This window comes from Palaemon carinicauda, chromosome 19, assembly GCF_036898095.1.
Source record: "Palaemon carinicauda isolate YSFRI2023 chromosome 19, ASM3689809v2, whole genome shotgun sequence".
Taxonomy (NCBI): domain Eukaryota; kingdom Metazoa; phylum Arthropoda; class Malacostraca; order Decapoda; family Palaemonidae; genus Palaemon; species Palaemon carinicauda.
In genome coordinates this window covers 94,316,563-94,324,186 of record NC_090743.1, presented here as the reverse complement: position 1 = coordinate 94,324,186, position 7,624 = coordinate 94,316,563, and positions in this window count along the sequence as shown.

Below are 7,624 nucleotides of genomic sequence, written 5' to 3'. Positions count from 1 at the left end.
TTTTGTGTAGATGCAACAGTCCTCCTTTTCTTAAACCAGATGGCTCCGCCACTCACTACCCAAAGGAAAAGGCAACCCTTTTTGGATGACGTGTTTGACAGTAAGCAGAGTAATGAAAAACTCGAATTCCTCATTCCTGTTTTCCTGAAGCTAAACAAACTAGTTTAGCTTTTCGATCTCGTGAAATTAAAGCTCTGTTGATGGACCTTGATGCTTATGGAGGTGTACACCCAAATAGTAGTTTTCCTTTGTTTTATATAAAGACTGATGATTTCTTAGCTCCAAAGTTATCTGTTATTTTGTGCAAGCTAGCAAGAAGAGGAGCTTTTACCATTTGTTGGAGAATTGGTAATGTTACTCCACTATGTAAATGTGTTTGAGGAAGCACAAGTCCAAGTGATTACTGCCCAATTTCCATAACTCACATATTTAAATTTTATGAACATCTTATGGCAAAACGTCCTAATAGGTTTGCTGAGGGTAATCATCTGTTCCCTACCTTGCAATTTGGTTTTCGTAAAGGCCTTGTGGCATGTGATACCCTTCTTACAATCTCTAATGCTGTCCAAAAAATCCTTGATTGTGGTCAGGAAGTTTGTAGGATTGACTTTGATTTTAGTGCTGCCTTTGACAGTGTTAACCATGAAGCCCTTGTTTTCAAACTCAAACAGTTTGGAGCGGGTTGGTCGTTTCTTAGGATCATTATTGAATTTCTAATAGATCTGGAAGAGTTGTTTTTAATGGGCACCATGGTGAACATAAGAATGTGATATACGTTATTCCTCAGGAGAGTGTTCTTGACCCATTATTTTTCATACTATATACACAAGACACGTGGTTTGGCTTAGAAAACAAACTTGCTGCATTTGCTGATGATGGTACTCTCTTTGTATCAATTCAATCCCCTGAACATAGATCTGGGGTTGCTGAATCCCTCAATAAAGATCTAGTGTATCGTGTAAATTATGTGGTATGAAGTTAAATCCTAACCAAACTCAAAGTATGATTGTAAGTAGGTCAAGGATAGTGGCTCCTCAACATCAGGATCTTATCATTGATAATGTTTCTTTAACTTTGTATGACTCTTTTGAAGTTCCAGGTGTGATTCTCGATAGCAAATTTACTTTTGAGAAATACATTAGGCTTCTGCCTTCTTCAATTGCTCAAAAAATTGGCTTATTAAGGAAGTCTTTTAAGATTTTTAGAGATTAATCTATCCTGAAGAAGTGTTTAATTCTTTTATTTTACCTTGTTTTGCGTATTGTTCTCCTGTTTGGTCTTGAGCTGCACATTCTCATTTTAATTTGTTGGACAAAAACTTACGGTCTATTAAATTTCTTATCAATATCTGGCACCGTCGTTCAATTAGTTTACTATCCATGTTGCGTAAGATTTTTTATAATTCTGACCATCCTTCACATTCAGATCTTCCCGGACAGTTCAATCCTGTTTGGGATATTAGGCATGCAGTTGAATCTAATGGGCAGGCGTTCTTCATCATGAGATTCAATACTACACAGTATTCTAGAAGTTTTATTACAGCTGTGACCAAGTTGTGGAATGATCTGCCTAATCGGGTTGTTGAATCAGTGGAACTTCAAAAGTTCAAACTTGCAGCAAATGTGTTCATGTTGAACAGGCTAGCATGAGTCATTTTATAGTTTTTATATGAAATATCTGTTTTAATGTTGTTATAGTTTTGAAAATATTTTAATTGATCATTACATCTTATATCCTTTATTCATATCCTTATTTCCTTTCCTCACTAGTCTATTTTCCCTGTTGGGGCCCTTGGGCTTATAGCATCTTGCTTTTCCAACTAGGGTTGTAGCTTAACTAGTAATAATAATAAAAATAATAATAATAATAATAATAATAATAATAATAATAATAATAATAATATTAATAATAATAGTTTTGTCTATATTTGTTTTAATCATATGAAAGATCATGCATAAAAATAAACAATATAAGGAGATTGAATTATCTCAAGAAACAACTGGATTAATCTTCTCAACAACAAAAAATCATTATTCAAAACTCATATCTTTATACAAAAGGCCACGATATAAAGACTTCATATCTCAAAAGAATGCCCCCAACTTCTTCATATTTAACAGGTTTCCTTCCCAATATTTCAAGGTTCATAAGTGAAGTAGAATTTTCCACCAGGAAATATTGGAAGAACAGTTTTTTATATTTTTTCCTCAGAAATTCCTCGTGTTGATTCAGCAGAAGAAAAGGTTGAGAGTCGGTAAACCCAATCCAATTTAAGGCGTCCTTCCGTTTCTGGTTCATTTTGGATTTACACAAATCCTATTAGTGTTAACTGTCCACTTTTCCCAGTATCTATAATGCAGTTTATTTTCTTCATATTCCTGGAATTCATGAATTTTCCACAAATAATTTTCAACATATAAATGCCATCTCCTTTATCTGACATTAAAATGGAACACCGAAATTATGGATACGAAGGCCGGTATGCGACATCAGATTTTTCGGGAAAAGAGAGAGAGAGAGAGAGAGAGAGAGAGGAGAGAGAGAGAGAGAGAGAGAGAGAGAGAGAGAGAGAGAGAGATTATCTAATATATGTAATATTAGTTCCAGTATATCATTCATTTTACTGTGGCTTTGCATTCTTCGTCATTCACCAAGAAATTTAGGATCTTTGTTTCAGTCCCCCTACCCCCCACCCTCTCTCTCTCTCTCTCTCTCTCTCTCTCCTCTCTCTTCCTCTCTCTCTCTCTCTCTCTCTCTCTCTCTCTCTCTCTCTCCATATTGAAAAAGCGAGTTGGTTAACAATGGAAAACGTAATGCGAATGAAATAATACATATTGTATACATTTAATTGTTTTGGATAGCAATTTAAAATTGGAGTAATGATGAGCACAAAATTAGAACACTGAATAGATTCGATACTTTCCGTGGCATGGGAATTACTGCTACTGTTACATCTAGCATCAGGCACCAAACTCCAGTTCTCAAGTAGGTTGTAAGTTTCCAAGACCTGATTGTTAAAGCAGATATAACTTTCTGCTTCTTCAAGACAGGTGGCAGTGCCACTTTCTTTACTCAATGGGAATCTGTATCATTCGAAATTTTAGGCCGCACTGAGAAAAAGAAACTTACTCTGTAAAAAATCTTTGACTCTGCAGTCACCCCAACCTAGATGGTCAGACATGTTGCAAGGTATCTGCCAGGAGGAACATCCAGGACAATCGTCTCTCATTCATGATTCTGCTAATGATAGACACGAACTACAGTGACATAAGCTGTATCTTTACAATACAAGAATTTTTGTGTGCAAAATCCAGGTGTCATGATGTGATACCAGTAATTATATTTGAAAAGCCCTTCTGCTAAAAAACCAAGACTGTTGTCACAATTGAGTCATCTGAGAGTGATCTGCATTGCTTTGTCTTATCTTTTCGCGGCTTCCACAATGAAATGAACAACTTGACATCCATTGCTTTCATAATGTCTTGTTCTGGTTTTCGGTCGCTGCTTGAGATAGTGTATGCTTCCAATGAAATTTTTCGCATATTAAATGGGAAAGCTGTTGCCAGATTAGTGCAGGGGTCAACTACTTGTGGACTCTGCCACAAATACCTTATTAGCATTAAAGCCTTTCAACACACCAATGCCAGACATCACATGGTACAGCTCGAATAATGCAAGATTAAGGTATTCCACTGTCTCATTCCGGCTCATCTGGTTCTGACATTATGAAAATGGAGCATGATGACGGAATACCATATTCCTCTGTATTGGCTATCTTGAAAGTCTGTACACAATCCAACATAAACTAGAAGCATAGAAAGTATAAATGACAGCAAATTTTACCAGCAAACTCTGGAAGCAATACACGGTGTTGGTTGACATTCGGTCTTCTTTACGAAAACCGAGAAAACAGGTAACTGGAGGCTTCATCTGAAGTCAGTTCAAGAAATGTCGCCACACTGCTGCTGTGATGCACAATCTGTATGTCAATTGTTGCAAGTAAATATATACCCGAATTAAGATTTATAGATAAATCTTTGATGGGGAAATAAAAAGAAAAACTGTTATTGACAAGACTTTGCATGAATACTTTCATATGATATTGTACTATGGCAACCTATATACAGTTTAAACTGTACTTCATACATGGATCGTTTTCTGTATTTTACTAAAGATTTTGGCGGTTTTACCATGAAAATCCCCTCAAAACAAGAAATTGAAATTGTAGTAAAATTTTACCTTCATTATAACAGGCTTTTTTTTTTTTACTTCTATATAAAAAACACCAAATCTTACTCAGAATATCTATCATATTTACTTATATAAGTTTCGCAAAATTTCTCATGGTTGTGGTTTTGATTGTTTTATTTCTTTAATTATATCATTAACACTATTTAAATATATTTCCTTTCTTATGTTAAAGCATAAAAAATGCTTGATTACGTATGACTTTTATAATTAGGAACGACCTTAATCCCTTGCAATTTACATGAATGATAATCACAGTTTTTTTTTTTTTAATTTTAATTATCATTTAGATTTTTTTTTATAATATTTCTTCGTCTGGAAAGGTCACTGCAATAAGCATTGTCTCCAAAGTTAATCAACTGATCTTCTTCCCCGCAATTTTTTCTTGTATTCAAAAGAGTTTGTTTCTTCTTCTTCTTCTTCTTCTTCTTCTTCTTCTTCTTCTTCTTCTTCTTCTTCTTCTTCTTCTTCTATGTGGGGTCGATGTTTATGGAGAACGCTGGCCACAAACATCGACCCCACATAGAAGAAGAAGAAGAAGAAGAAGAAGAAGAAGAAGAAGAAACGACCTCTTTTGAATACAAGAAAAAATTGCAGTGATGAAGATCTCTTGATTACCAAGACTTGGTGATTAGGGCCATTCCGTTATGGGGGAAAATTTTGTCTCAAAATTAAGGTTTTCGGTAACACATTGCCGTAATAAAACCAACACTCTCCACTTGTCACAGATTGTAGGATTACAGTCTCACTGCGTTCTGCAAACACTTCAGAACTGCAAAGTGAAAAGTCTTGCTCCTTTATTTTTTGTTTTAGTATTCAAATGAAAACTTATTTGGATATTGTAAAAAGAAAATGACGGATGCGTTAAAATGTATCAATTTGCATGAGTTACAGAGATGTTTTAAGTAGAAAACGAGGGAGGCGTTAAATGGTATAATTTTGCAGAAGTTAAAAACTGCTTGTGCAGTTGGAAAACGTGAGGACTTCTGCATTGCTTCACCTTGAGAATACTCTGAAGCCATAACCACATACACATATATATATATATATATATATATATATATATATATATATATATATATATATATATTTATATATATATATACATATATATATATATATATATATATATACATATATATATATATATATATATATATATATATATATATATATATATATATATATATATATATATATATATATACCAAGGAACTTCCCCCAATTTTTGGGGGGTAGTCGACATCAAACAAATGAAACAAAAAACGGCCCCTCTCCTCTCTACGTTCCTCCCAGCCTGACAAGGGATTCAACCAAGTTCGGCTGGTACTGCTAGGGTGCCGCAGCCCACCCTCCCCCGTTATCCACCACAGATGAAGCTTCCTAACGTTGAATCCCCTACCGCTGCTACCTCCGCGGTCATCCAAGGCACCGGAGGAAGCCGCAGGGCCTATCGAAACTACATCACAATCGCTCGCCATTCATTCCTTTTCTAGCACGCTCTCTTGCCTCTCTCACATCTATCCTCCTATCACTCAGAGCTTTCTTCACTCCATCCATCCACCCAAACCTTGGTTCTCCTCTTGAACTTCTGCAATGAACTCTTGCATGCATCACTTACTTTAGCACACTGCCATTTTCCATTCTCTCAACATGGAAAAACCACCTCAACACATTCATATCCACTCTAGCTGCTAACTAATTTTTTACACCCGTTCTCACCTTCACTACCTCGTTCCTAACCCTATCTACTCGAGATACACCAGCCATACTCCTTAGACACTTCATCTCAAACACAATCAATTTCTGTCTCTCCGTCACTTTTATTCCCCACAACTCCGATCCATACATCACAGTTGGTACAATCACTATCTCATACAGAACTCTCTTTACATTCATGCCCAACCCTCTATTTCTTACTATTCCCTTAACTGCCCCCAACACTTTGCATTCTTCATTCACTCTCTGACGTACATCTGCTTCCACTCCACCATTTAGTGCAACAACAGACCCCACATACTTAAACTAATCCACCTCCTCAATTAACTCTCCATTCAACATGACATTCAACCTCGCACCACCTTCCCTTCTCGTACATCTCATAACCTTACTCTTACCCACATTAACTCTAAACTTCCCTCTCTCACACACCCTTCCAAATTCTCTCATTAATCGGCCATTTTCTCTTCCGCGTCTACAACCAGTACAGTATCATTCGCAAACAACAACTGATTTACCTTCCATTCATGGTCATTCTCGTCTACCAGTTTCAATCCTCGTCCAAGCACTCGAGCACTCACCTCTCTCACCACTCCATCAACATACAAGTTAAACAACCACGGCAACATCACACATCCCTGTCTCAGCGCCACTCTCACCGGAAACCAATCGCTCACTTCATTTCCTATCCTAACATATGCTTTACTACCTTTGTAGAAACTTTTCACTGCTTGTAACATCCCTCCACTAACTAGAGTGACATACCCAAGATATATATATATATATATATATATATATATATATATATATATATATATATATATATATATATATATATATATACATATATATATCTTTGGCATGTTACTCTATGTATATATATATATATATATATATATATATATATATATATATATATATATATATATATATATATATATATATATATATATATAAATATATATATATATATATATATATATATATATATATATATATATATATATATATATATATATATATATATACGGTATATATATATATATATATATATATATATATATATATATATATATATATATATATATATATATATATATATATTTATATATATATATATATATATATATATATATATATATGTATATATATATATATATATGTCTTTGGCATGTTACTCTACTTATATATATATATATATATATATATATATATATATATATATATATATATATATATATATATATATATATATATATATATATATACTGTAAATATACTGTATATATATATATATATATATATATATATATATATATATATATATACTGTATATATATAAACATATATATATATACATATATATATATATATATATATATATATATATATATATATATATATATATATATATATATATTTGGCATGTTGCTCTACGTTTGTTTATATATATATATATATATATATATATATATATATATATATATATATATATATATATATATATGTATATATATATATATATATATATATATATATATACTGTATATATACTGTATATATATATATATATATATATATATATATATATATATATATATATATATATATATATATATATATATATATATATACTGTATATATATAAACATATATA